Below are 13,267 nucleotides of genomic sequence, written 5' to 3' on the forward strand. Positions count from 1 at the left end.
ATCTGTCTTTCTTTCCCTCAAAAGTAAACATAAAAAAAAAAATTAAAAAAATATGTCTAATGGAGAGTACCTAAGTATGATTAACCCTGAAAAGAGAAAAGTCTGCAGCAAGATTTTATGCTGGAGCAAGGTAGTCTCTGAAAGGCTATCATGCAATGGAGGGCACCAGATTCTTATGTACTGCTTTAGAAAGCTGAGCCAGAATCAATAGTTTGAAGTTTTATAGAGAGAAATATTTTAGGCTCAATATTTTAAAAAAAGAATAAAAATGAATTAGAAAAGAGTAGGTTGTCTTCGGAAGGAGCGGACACTCCTTGATCTGAAGTATTTGTAAAGATGGCTGGAAGACAATTAGGGATTTTGAAGAAGAGCTTGCCCAGAGCATGTGTTTGGTTGATGTATGTGATGTAAAATTCTTTGATTCCATCAATTGTCATCTTAGTTTGGTATATCTCACATGCTATATCCATTACTGATTGGCAGCAGGTTATCTCATGTTCCATTTCCTCAAGCATATTTTGGAAACTATTCAAAATAATCTGTTAGTGTTCCTAAAGTTCAAGGGTCTTCGTGTTAGAAGATTCATTGCGAGGGGAAAGACTAGTTTGTGGTGACCAGAAACTAGGTAAAATACCCTGAGAAAGATAAGCACTAGCAAATATATTTTTTAAAATGAGCAAAAACATCTTTTCATGTGCCTGTTGGCCATCTGGATGTCTTCTTTAGAGAAGTGTCTATTCATGTTTTCTGCCCATTTCTTCACTGGGTTGTTTTTTGGGTGTGGAGTTTGGTGAGTTCTTTATAGATTTTGGATACTAGCCCTTTGTCTGATATGTCATTTGCAAATATCTTTTCCCATTCTGTTGGTTGCCTTTTAGTTTTGTTGATAGTTTCCTTCCCTGTCCAGAAGCTTTTTATCTTGATGAGGTCCCAATAGTTCATTTTTGCTTTTAATTCCCTTGCCTCTGGAGATGTGTCAAGTAAGAAATTGCTGCGGCTGAGGTCAGAGAAGTTTTTTCCTGCTTTCTCCTCTAGGGTTTGGACGGTTTCCTGTCTCACATTCAGGTCCTTTATCCATTTTGAGTTTATTTTTGTGAACGGTGTAAGAAAGTGGTCTAGTTTCATTCTTCTGCATGTTGCTGTCCAGTTCTCCCAGCACCATTAGTTAAAGAGACTGTCTTTTTTCCATTGGATATTCTTTCCTGCTTTGTCAAAGATTAGTTGGCCATACTTTGGTGGGTCCAATTCTGGGTTCCCTATTCTATTCCATTGGTCTATGTGTCTGTTTTTGTGCCAATACCATGCTGTCTTGATGATTACAGCTTTGTAGTAGAGGCTAAATTCAGAGTGTGATGCCTCCTGCTTTGGTCTTCTTCTTCAGTATTACTTTGGCTATTCAGAGTCCTTTTGTGGTTTCATACAAATTTTAGGATTGTTTGTTCTAGTTTCAAGAAGAATGCTGGTGCAATTTTGATTGGGATTGCATCAAATGTGTAGATTGCTTTGGGTAGTACTGACATTTTAACAATATTTATTCTTCCAATCCATGAGCATGGAATGTTTTTCCATTTCTTTGTATCTTCTTCAGTTTCCTTCATAAGCTTTCTATAGTTTTCAGCATACAGATCTTTTACATCTTTCGTTAGGTTTATTCCTAGGTATTTTATGATTCTTGGTGCAGTTGCGTATGGGATCAGTTTCTTTACGAAAAGATGCTCAACATCACTCCTCATCAGGGAAATACAAATCAAAACGACACTGAGATATCACCTCACGCCAGTCAGAGTGGCTAAAAAGAACAAATCAGGAGACCATAGATGCTGGTGAGGATGTGGAGAAACAGGAACCTTCTTGCACTGCTGGTGGGAATGTAAATTGGTGCAACCGCTCTGGAAAACAGTGTGGAGGTTCCTCAAAAAGTTAAAAATAGATCTACCCTATGACCCAGCAATAGCACTGCTAGGAATTTACCCAAGGGATACAGGAGTGCTGACGCATACGGGCACTTGTACCCCAATGTTTATAGCAGCACTTTCAACAATAGCCAAACCATGGAAAGAGCCTAAATGACCATAAACTGATGAATGGATAAAGAAATTGTGGTTTATATGCACAATGGAATACTACTTGGCAACGAGAAAGAATGAAATCTGGCCATTTGTAGCAATGCAGATGGAACTGGAGAGTGTGATGCTAAGTGAAATAAGCCACACAGAGAAAGACAGATACCATATGTTTTCACTCCTACGTGGATCCTGAGACACTTAACAGAAGACCATGGGGGAGGGGAAGGGGGAAAAAAAGAGAGGGAGGGAGCCAAAGCATAAGAGACTCTTAAAAACTGAGAACAAACTGAGGATTGATGGGGGGTGGGGGGGAGGGGAGGGTGGGTGATGGCATGGAGGAGGGCACCTGTTGGCAGGAGCGCTGGGTGTTGTACGGAAACCAATTTGGCAATACATTTCATATTAAAAAAATAAAATAAAGGAAAATAAAATGAGCAAAAGCAAAGCTTTGTTGATTACATATTGGCCAGAGGGAACAATGTAGAGGAGAAACATCGTTATTTAAAACTGATTATTTGTATGATTTTTCCAGATGTCAGAAGTTACCTTCAGCATGAGTTATTGAACATAAAGCTATTGACTGAATGTCTTGGAGAAGCAACCAAAATCACAGTATTCAGGGAAATAGGTGAGCTGCACTGATTGATCGTTAATTACGAGCATGCGTAAAAGACAACGCAGGCTCATTGATTACAGGGACTTTGTTCCTCCTGTTTGGCTGTGCATTTCTGAAGCCTAGCACAGGGCTTGAGAGAAAGAATTGTTCAACAAATGTTTGTTAAGCAGTTGGATGAACAGATGTTGTGCTAGTGGGCGCAGAGAAACCCGAAGGGTCCCCAGTTATCTCTCAGCAATTTCCAAATGTGTGCAGCTTCTCTTCTCGAGCATAAATACTCTCTCCAAGTTCCAGCTCATGTTACGTCCTCTCTTTGATGTCTTCTCCGACTGGTCTAATATCACTGACCTCATTCTTTGAATACTCATGGTACTTGTGGCCAGGATCGTAGTATTTAACAAAATACTGTCGCATTTTGTTGACTTTGGTTCATTGTCTTGCACCCAGAACTAAATTATCACTGCTCTGGTACTAATAATTACATCTCGTTCTCCCCCATTCACCCTGCCCCAGTTACACCGGACAAGGCTTTGAGTAAACTCTTACTAAGCATGTGTTTATTAGTTGCTATTAAGAACCTGGTATATTTGCCAGATGTGAGAAACCCCTGTTGCTTCACGGTCACTGCAGAAAGGTGTTTTGTTACCAGGCTTGCCACAGAGATTTAGTGAATTCTTGGTGCAGAGGGAGGAGAAAAGAGTGGGGAGATAAGAAGGGAAATGATGGTCCTGCCCAGAAATCCCTTGTAGCTTAAAGCTGGCCCCGAGAGATCTGAAATAAAAGGAAACTTGTCACAATATCCATGAAGTGACCTCATTCAAAATTAGGTAATTTAAATAATCTTCTTCCCTCCAATATCACCCTCAAGAGGCTGGAAGTTAATAATATTTAGAGTATCAACTTGTAACACAACTAAGGGGAGTTTGTCCCTTGGTAAGTGACAGATAGAGACTAAACCAGGGGGTGTTGTCACCCAAAGCAATCTTTATTTGCAGCAAATAAGAAGACTGTGGGGAATAATTTCCAAAGCCGAGATTCCCAAGCGGGGGTGAGTAGGTTCTTTTATTTAGGGTTTCAGATGAATATTCAGAAAGGGGAGCTTTGTTATCATATGTAAAGGCAGGCATTATATTGTGCAGGTGTCCTTAGAAAACAAGCCTATACTTGCACTGTTAGGTTAATCAAGGCGCGGTCCTCCTTGGGCAGAGACTTGAATACTATAATGAAGCAGAGATTGGATGGGGTCTTGGACTCCTTATATTGGGGTAGGGCATGTAAGACCTTGCTTGTTCCTAGGCTGGAACCAAATCGGTTAACCTGGAATCCAGTCTTCTGCAGGGAGAGCTAGTGTATTTGCTAGTGGGTTCGAAAAGAAACAATAGTGATTAGGGAGAAACAGTTCTCCGAAAAAACAAACAAACAAACAAACAAACAAAAAAAAAAAACCCAAAAACAAGCTTTACATTTTCTGCTAGTTTTAACCTCATTAACCCAATGGGGCACTATTTCATCCCTGCAAGAACAGCTCCAGAATGTGCGACAGGACAGTCTTGACTTGTGAAACAGCATTGGGAATTTTACCCCTGATTTATGGTCTCTGCTTCGGTTAGGCTGTTTCCTAGCTTGTTAGAGATGGTTAGTTTTCGCATTGCCTTTGTTCCCTTAAGGTCTCTACTTTACTCTTTGCATTTCTTTGCAATTCTAACACCTCCTAGGAGGTTCTGCAAGAAGAGTACCAGGGCCAGGACGTAGGGCTTAGATCAGGAAAGTAGCTGGGAGCCACTTATGACTTGTGTCCCGAAAGCTGTCTGGTCTTCCTTTTTCAGCCTCTCCTCTACCCCCCAAATCTTCCTGCTTACAAAATCTCTTCCCCAAGATGATTGGGCATCTTGAAGCGCCTGCCGATTCAGTTTATCACTGATCCAAGTAGGAGTGGAGCCTCCTCAGAAGCTCCGGTGGGTGCTCAAGACTAATAAAAACAGCCCCAGGCAATACGCTAAACAAAGAAAGATAATACTCAAGGCTTACTTTGCTTTTCTGAGGTTCAGGCCAGCTTCTCCTCTCCCCGAGGCTAGTTTTACCCTCAAAGTAACATGGGACCGCTTTTCCAGAGAAAATACACTTTAGTGACTTAATATACTTTCTTTCTAGGGAAAGTTCTATGATTGTGTGTGTATCATAACTTCTGCTCCACTGTTTTAGGAATATTTAAAAAGTAGCTTCTAATGACTTTGTTAAGCGACAATAAATCAGGGGTATAAAATAGAATGCACAGTATGCTTCTGAACTACACCTCCCTCCCTCCCCACACGTACCAATATGCACATACCAATATACATTTGTTTATTCTTGTGTACTTTTCTGTAGCCAAACCCAGAAAGGACACGCAGCAAATTTCAGCAGTGGTTATCTTTAAGGATTTTAATGTTTATCATGCATTTCCCCCTTTGCATTCGGTACCTTTTTTATGTTCTTATAACCAGAAAAAGAAATACTTCTCACACGCGGCTCTGTCAGTAGGGAAAGAGGGTGGGGATAAACCAAAACTGCAAGTATGCTTGCTTTTCAGATGCAAGATCTAGGGGTAGAGGGAGGTGGGGGGGTGGATCTTCACTAGAAGGCATTAGAGAAGAAGGTGTGGCTAACTGGGCTAGCTTCTGTGACAAATCTTGAAGCAGCTCTTCAGGTGTAATAAAGAAAGCAGCAACTGAGGGATGTAAGATATGAACTGTTTGGGAGTAAGTGTGGCTTGGCTTGGAACCACAGAAGCTGGGTGAGTTAGAAAATCTTTGCCCTAGGAGTTCCAGTTTTCTCATCTTCCAGGGAATTTGACATTCACGGGAGGTGGTGGACGCTTGAAATGCTACACAGACCTTATCAGACCTGCCATTCAGCTCGAAGGATTCAAAAGAGTGAGAGAAACTGAGCTAAAAGTCTTGGGATGAAAGTCTTGGGACGGGGAGTAGGAGGGGTCGGGACAGCACCCATGGCCAGAAGTCACTGGCACAACCAAGTGCCCACCGCAGAGGAAGGGAAAGCACCGATGATGACTCTTGCAGATTGAGATGTGGGCAACCAGTGTTGGCTCTCTTTTCGCTTCAGTTCAGTCTCCTTTTCAATCCAGGAATCGCTTGTGTGCTGCTTCTCCCAGGATAGCCATCCGCCTTTCATTTGAACGTTTCTGTGATGGTCATTCACTAGGGTTTGATCTAGCCGGGTTTTTTGTTAGCCGGCCCTTGGTTGGATGCTATTGCTCTTGTGGAAGTTCTGCTCACTGGTTTTTAATTCCCCATAAGTTCTCTCCTACATGACAAGCCTTTATGCACTTGTAGGTGACTTTGTGGTCCATCCAACCCTTTATCTCCTCTTCCTCCTGCCTCACTTGTGACTACTGTTAAGGCGGTCAAGGCTAGTCTTTTCCAGTCTTCCTTGCAGTTCTGAGTGTCCCTTGATACGGCCCTTGCCAATGAGATACACGTAGAAGTTTATGATATCTGGAAACCACAGGGAAACACCTCAATATGAAGGTATTGACCATGCAAGCCTTGACTACTAAGCCAGTACAGACAACTGCCTACATCTGACTTCTTGATATGACAAAAGAAAGTCAACTTTTGTTTGCTTAAATGACTATATTGAGGTTTTCTGTTACTTGCAGGCGAATGCAATGCTGACAGATGGACTTTGACATTTCATAAACCAACATTATCTTTCGTACTTTGGAAACTGCTGAATCCTGCCGCTTTTCACTGACAGTGCCCGGTGCTTTTCTGCTTTTGTGAAAACATGCCCTTTTCTTCATGCCTGAAGGCTCTTCCCTCCTGAACAGAGTCTACTCATCCTTCACATCTTTCTTTAAGGCAGATCCCAGCCAGAAATACCTTCTTATTTCTTATACTGAACTCCCCAGTGGCTTGCTGAAGTGCTTCTCTTATTCTTCTCCTTTTTCCATCCTGCCATTAAGTGCTGATATTTGTATATTTATCTTACCCTTATTCACTCCCCTGATAAGGCTGGAGCTGTTTCAAGTCTGATTTTACAACTTTCCCTGTACTCTCCTGTCTTTTATGACACAGTCTGGCTAATAGAAAGTGCGATTGGCTTTATTTCAACTCAGCAGCTATTTATCATCTCCTTTCCTTTTCAATAGCTTAAATATTGGTTAAAGCTTATGCTGGCATCTTAAGAAAGAGTTCAGTTTTTCAGAAAAAACATGAACTGACTTCAGTGAATGCCTCTGGGATGTCATGTCCTGAAGAAAGGCCAACTACCGATTCTTGGCTTAGTCAAATGCCACTATGTAGTGGTTGTAGTTAGAAAAATAGACATTAGTATCTGGAGTTCTCACAAAGCTTTAGAGGAAATGCTTTGTTGATGAGATCATATTGATCAATGCTCCAGAGCTATTTGAAGTTTAGAACATAAAGCATGGAGAGGAATACCTATCAGGCTCATGGGATTTTAGGTACTGTGCTCTCTTTTGGGCAAGGGCACTTCACTTAGGCTGATACCTCCCCAGCTTACTTGGGAGCCTGTGGCTTGAACACAGGAACAGGAGCTAACGGCTCCTATATTTTTTCTGAGAAAGGGATTAAGGGGATTTGAGAGATTTGGTTTGGGGCCATTTAATTATGTTTAGTTGTTGTTTTCAAAGGGAAATGCATCTCATTTATTACAAAGCTATAGTGAAGTTCTGAGAAAGGGCTAGATGTTCTGATTTATTTATTTACTTTTCCTTATTAATTTCTTTGGTTATGTTGAGAACACTTCACATGACAGTTACCCTCTAAAGTTTTTTTTCCACAAAATCTGAAGGCAACGGTACTGTATTGCTGACTATATATAGATACAATGTTGTACAGCACATCTCTTGAATTTATTCCCTTTGCATAACTGAAACTTTGTGCCCGTTTATTAGCAACTCCCCCTTTCTTCAACCCCAGCCCCTGCCAATCACCATTCCACTCTCTGATGCTATGGATTTGACTATTTTGGATACCACGTATAAGTGGACTCCTGCACTGTTTGTGTTTCTGTGACAGTCTTATGTCACTTACAATGTCGTTTAGTTTGAAATTACAACATTTTATAGGGAATTGAATTTTTTTTTTTTTTTTTTAGTGTTTACTTTTGAGAGAGACTGAGACAGACAGACAGAGCATGAGCAGGGGAGGGGCAAAGAGGGACTGAGACAAAGGATCCAAAGCAGGCTCCAGGCTCTGAGCTGTCAGCACAGAGCCCGATGCGGGGCTTGAAACTACAAACTGTGAGATCATGACCTGAGCCAAAGTCGGATGCTTAACTGACTGAGCCACGAGGCACCCCGGAAATTGAAATTTTTGTTTGTGTTTAAGGTAGAATTTGAGAGCCTCTCACTGCAATGGCATTTTACTTTCTTTTATATTTGTGCATGTCTTTTTCTTTCTTTTAAATTTTTCCTTTTTCTCTTCCTTCCTTCCTTCCTTTTTGTTTTTTTAACCCCATGCCCTTTTTTGATAAATGGTGAACAAGTAGAACCCTCTCACTTATGAAGTTCCTAATTTGTGACAGGCACTATGCTGGGTGTTTTACAAACATCATTTCATTGAATTTTCACGGGGACAACATGACTTTATCCCATTTTCTCCAATTACATACGAAGAAATTGAAATTAGATAACCTACCATGTAACACAGCTAGTGAATGAGAAAGCCAGCATCTGAAAACAGATCTTTTTTTCTCTCTCCCTTTTAAAACCCATGATCTTTTTTTCTTCTGAGAAGAAAATGGTAAGCACCCATTTGGCTACCAGGGTGAGAAATTTGCACGTCTTTTCTTTCACATGTGCGTTTTCATAATATCTCTTTTTACTTGACATTTTACTCTGAGCAGCACTTTAGTGAGTATCTAAATTTAGACTAAATACTTGGTTGTACAAGGAATTTTACATCTTTATTTGAAAAGTGTTAATTAATTTGATTCTTTTCTTCTGGGAACTACACAGACAATTTCAAGGGCACGTCTTCAATATCATCAGAATTTAATTAAACTGATTACTCCTTAATTCAAGCTATTTTTATCAAGCCATTATAATTAGTATTGAGAAAAAAGGAAGTGTTGCTGAAGAGAAGCAGGGGTAGATGGGAAACAAGCAAACTGATACCAGTATGAGGGGAGAGGCTATCTCTGCTGAGTTTGGGTAAGTGTTCACTAAAGTTTGAATATTAAGGCTGAGCTCATTAGAAAACCAGCGAATACATTTTACAGTGGGATTTCCTGTGTAGCTTGGGGGCAGAAAGCTCCCTGATACACCCTATTGTTAAATCCTTCTTTGTAACATTTTAAACCCAAACTAATAGAATTTTCTAGTGTTTTATTCCCCAAAATGAAAGCTTCACCAAAGGAAATATACAGATGGCAAATAAGCGTATGAAAAGATGCTCCACATCGTATGTCATCAGGGGAATGCAAACTGAGATGATGACATAGCACCACACACCCACTAGAATGGTCAAATCTGGAACACCGACGCCACCAAATGCTGGAGAGAATGTGAGGCAACAGGAAGTCTCATCCATGGCCGGTGCAAACGCAAAATGGTACAGTCACTTTGGAAGACGGTTTGGCTATTTCTCACAAAATGAAAGGCACTCTTACCATATGACCCGGCAATTGTGCCCCTTGGTATTTTCCCCAAGAGTTGAAAACTTATGTCCCCACAAAAAATATGCACGTGGATGTTTACAGCGGCTTCATCATAGTTGACAAAACTTGGAAGCAACCAAGATGTCCTCTGGCAGGTGAATGATGAAGAAACTGGGGTCCATCCAGACGGTGGATTATTTACAGTGTGGAAGAGAACTGAGCCATCAAGCCATGAAAAGACATTTTGGAGGCTGAAATGCATCTTACTAAGTGAAAGAAGCCAATCTGAAAAGGCTACATCCTGTATGATTCCAACTACGTGACATTCCAGGAAAGGCAAAAACATGGAGACAGTAAAAAGATAAGTGGTTGCCAGAGGTTAGAAGGGAGGGAGAGGTGAGTAGGTGGAGCACAGAGGATATTTAGGGCAGTGCAACTACTCTGTATGATACTCTAATGATGGACATGTGCCAGTATAAATTTGTTCGCATAGAGGGAGTCAAGTACTTTCATAAAATATACAACACAACAAGTGAACCATGATGTGAACTGCGGACTTTGGATGATGGACATTTGTCAATGTAGGTTTATCAGTTGTATCAGATGCGCCGCTCTGATGGGGGATGTTGATAATGGGGGATTATTCATGTGTGGAGGTAAGCGGTATGTGGGAAATGTCTGCCCCCTGTGCTTAATTTTGTCGTGCACCCAAAACCACTCTAAAAAATAAAGTCTATTAAAAAAAAGTTACTGGTATGGGTACAGAATGTGTTATTCTAAAAAATTAAAGAAATATAATACACAAAAACATGGGATGCCTGGGTGCTTCAGTCAGTTAAGCATCCGACTCTTAATTCCAGCTCGGGTCATGATCTCACAGTTCAGTTTGTGAGATCAATCCCTGCTTCAGGCTCCACACTGATGGCGCTTGTGCTCTCTTTCTCTCTCTTTCAAAAAAAAAAAAGAAAAGAATACACAAGAACATGAAACCCAAATAATACAGAACTTTAATTTGCTACCTAATTATTTTGAAAGTGCTTTAAATCAACCTGTGTGGGAATTAACAAATGTAAAAGTGGTCTCATGGATTATTTTATCGTTGCCAAAGATACTGACAACTGCCATTTTCAAATTTGACCTATTTGTACCTGTGTGAGCATGACATATGAATAGATCACGATCCATAAAAATACAATTGTCTCATCTTTATTGGTATCAGGTGCTGTTTTTTTTTTTCCAATTCTCTAATCAGATGTATAAACACAACCTATTTGAGTCAGTGGGGAAGTGTTAACATGGAAATATCACCACGTGGCTTCATGGTTTATGTATCTTTAATATCTGTAATTTAGGACAGTAATGAATACAGATGAGATTGTTGCTTTGCCCTGGAAGTATTCATCTGGTACAAATAGCCCCGGGAACGGCATCAGCATAAAATTAAAGCCTCAGACTTCAGAGTCTTGACCGATAGAAGCATAATCATTGAGAGTTTAGAATACAGATTATCTGGTTTACTTTTCGAATATTTGTAAGTATCAACTAATGTAGAAAAAGGAATTTGAATAGTAAGCTTGTGAAAAAATGCTTTTTACTATTTTATAAAATGCGGGCAGTATGTTCATGGGATTTGAAGAGATGGTAACCTGAAAAAACAGGTGAACAATGCAAGGGTTTAACCTGATAGTACATAAATAAATAGGAAAAAAAATCTAACTGTCCCAGAGGCTAACAAGTCTTTCAGAGTCCTGTAATACCAAGCATTTATAGGTAAACCACAAGTTTCTAAATAAAATGGTTATTACACACACACACACACACACACACACAAATACATATTTTACATGTATGCATATGATATCTGTATTTCTAATCACTTGATGTTTTAAACCCCCGACATATCTATCTCTATCTTTGGTATGTATATATAAAATGTATGCACATATTATATACTTATATATATATAATATATATACATGTTATATAATTATATACATGTTATACTATACTAAGAAGTTTTACAACATATACAAGTATAGATTTTAAAAAGTATAAGATAAAAATAAAAACCCTAATATTTAACTGCTTTTTTACTTCATTTATGGTGTAACATCATTTTTCTACCACTAAAATTTTATTAATGGTGTTCCGGTGACTTGCTTTTTAAATGATTTGTTCCCAGGGGTAACCTCAGACTACCATGGGCTATTAGCTGAAGGCAGAATATAGACTCAGTGTGAGCCTTGTCATTCATTAGTTATGATGGATGCAAATTTATATTTTAAGCAGCCTTCTGGACAATTTCAGTGTCGAGATCTTTTCTGATCTCATTAGATCATTATTATTATTTTCATTCTCAAATGGAAGTAACAGAGATATTGTTTTAGTTGTAAGAAGATTCCGTTCTGACATTTTGTTGTTCTCATATACTAAATTATAAATATTATAGGTCACCTATGGTTTCCGGTAGGTATATTTTAAAGCTACGTTTCCATATTGTGAGTGTTATTTGAATTAAAATAATTGAAATATATTCTATAAAAACATTTAACTGGAAGCCCACCTTGTAATGCTCTGATGAGTATTATTACCTTCAGTGCCTCCTTCTGGTAGTCACTGTCCTTAGATTTCTCTGTCCTTGATGTTTGACTATATGATATGGCAATCCATATAGTAAATGTTTCTTTCCTTCTTTCTGGGTTTTGTTGTTGTTGTTGTTGTTGTTGTTGTTGTTTAGAGAAGCATTTTTTAGTAAGGTTGATATATTGTGGTGCTGCACTCATAAAAGACATCAGAGTTCTGTATACTCTCTTAAAAAGTAACAGGCAGGAGTTAGAACGAAAGAGTGGGAGCACCATGTCTGTTTTTAGGTACTAGCCGTCAGAGGAGAGCGTGAACGCAGTTCCCCCATTACCACAAATTAAGCAGTCAAGTTTCCCACATTTGGAGAAATTGCAGGGGCCAGCACATCCAGGATGCAAAGGATAAGCCTCATCCTGGTGAAACTACCTTTGAGATCAAGTAAGTGTTACATTCTTTCTTAATTTTACATAAGTACACTAACAACTAGTTTTCCCTGCACCCCTGAGGATCATCTTGGCAAATCTTGCTGTGAACATGCCTGCCGCCATTTTGGAGGCCCCTGGTATATACATAATGGCAGAAAAAGATGGCTATTTGGGCTGCCTTTGTGCAAATAGCGTCTTTAACATATAATTTTTTTTTTCTAAATAGAAGCACACTTAAACATTTGTGACCTAGAGAATCTCATCTACAGTAAGCATAGTACATTGAACACATAGAATGAGCAGTGCTCAGATGAATAGCTCCATAGTAATACAGAGGAGGGCAAGACAAGAAGGTAATGATGACTCAGCTGGTTTCATAGTTGTACACTCTGCGCGTTTCCATTGTGTAGCATTCTACCACTCTGTTCTGTTCAATTCCGCTTTCTTTTTGGATTTCCTAAATATCTATCTCCAGCTCTGTCCTTATTGGATTTCAGAGGCACATTAAATCTTGCAGTTTAAAGGTACCTAGAATATATATAATCTAACTCCTTTAAAAAAAATTTTTTTTTAGTGTTCTTTTATTTTTAAGAGAGAGAGAGAGAGAGAGAGAGAGAGTGCGAGCATGAGTGGGGGAGGGGCATAGAGAGAGAGAGAGGGAGATACGGAACCCAAGGCAGGCTCCGGGCTTTGTGCTGACAGCTCAGAGCCTGACCAGGGGCTTGAGCCCACGAACTGTGAGATTATGACCTGAGCCGAAGTCGGACGCTCAATCGACTGAGCCACCCAGATGCCCCTATATAATCTAACTCCTATTCAAAGCATAAATCCTCTCCACAAATGTCTTAGAGATGGAAGTCCAGTTTCTGGGTTTTCACTTGTGGCATAGGCTGTCTATTTCTACCATAAATCAGGTGTAATGGCTCCTATAATGGCTCCTAATCTTTTTAAGG

The 13,267-nt window shown here is 39.7% G+C and overlaps 1 non-coding gene across 1 annotated transcript; it reads right to left on the reverse strand.

Annotated features, from left to right (window-relative positions):
* Positions 1 to 12,187: 12,187 nt before the first annotated feature.
* LOC132666162 (U1 spliceosomal RNA) lies at positions 12,188 to 12,354 on the reverse strand. Its single transcript, XR_009604537.1, has one exon. It is a non-coding gene; the product is annotated as a U1 spliceosomal RNA (small nuclear RNA).
* Between the last annotated feature and the right edge of the window lie 913 nt (positions 12,355 to 13,267).

The sequence above is a fragment of the Panthera onca genome, chromosome D3, assembly GCF_046562875.1.
Source record: "Panthera onca isolate mPanOnc1 chromosome D3, mPanOnc1 haplotype 2, whole genome shotgun sequence".
In the NCBI taxonomy this organism is placed as follows: domain Eukaryota; kingdom Metazoa; phylum Chordata; class Mammalia; order Carnivora; family Felidae; genus Panthera; species Panthera onca.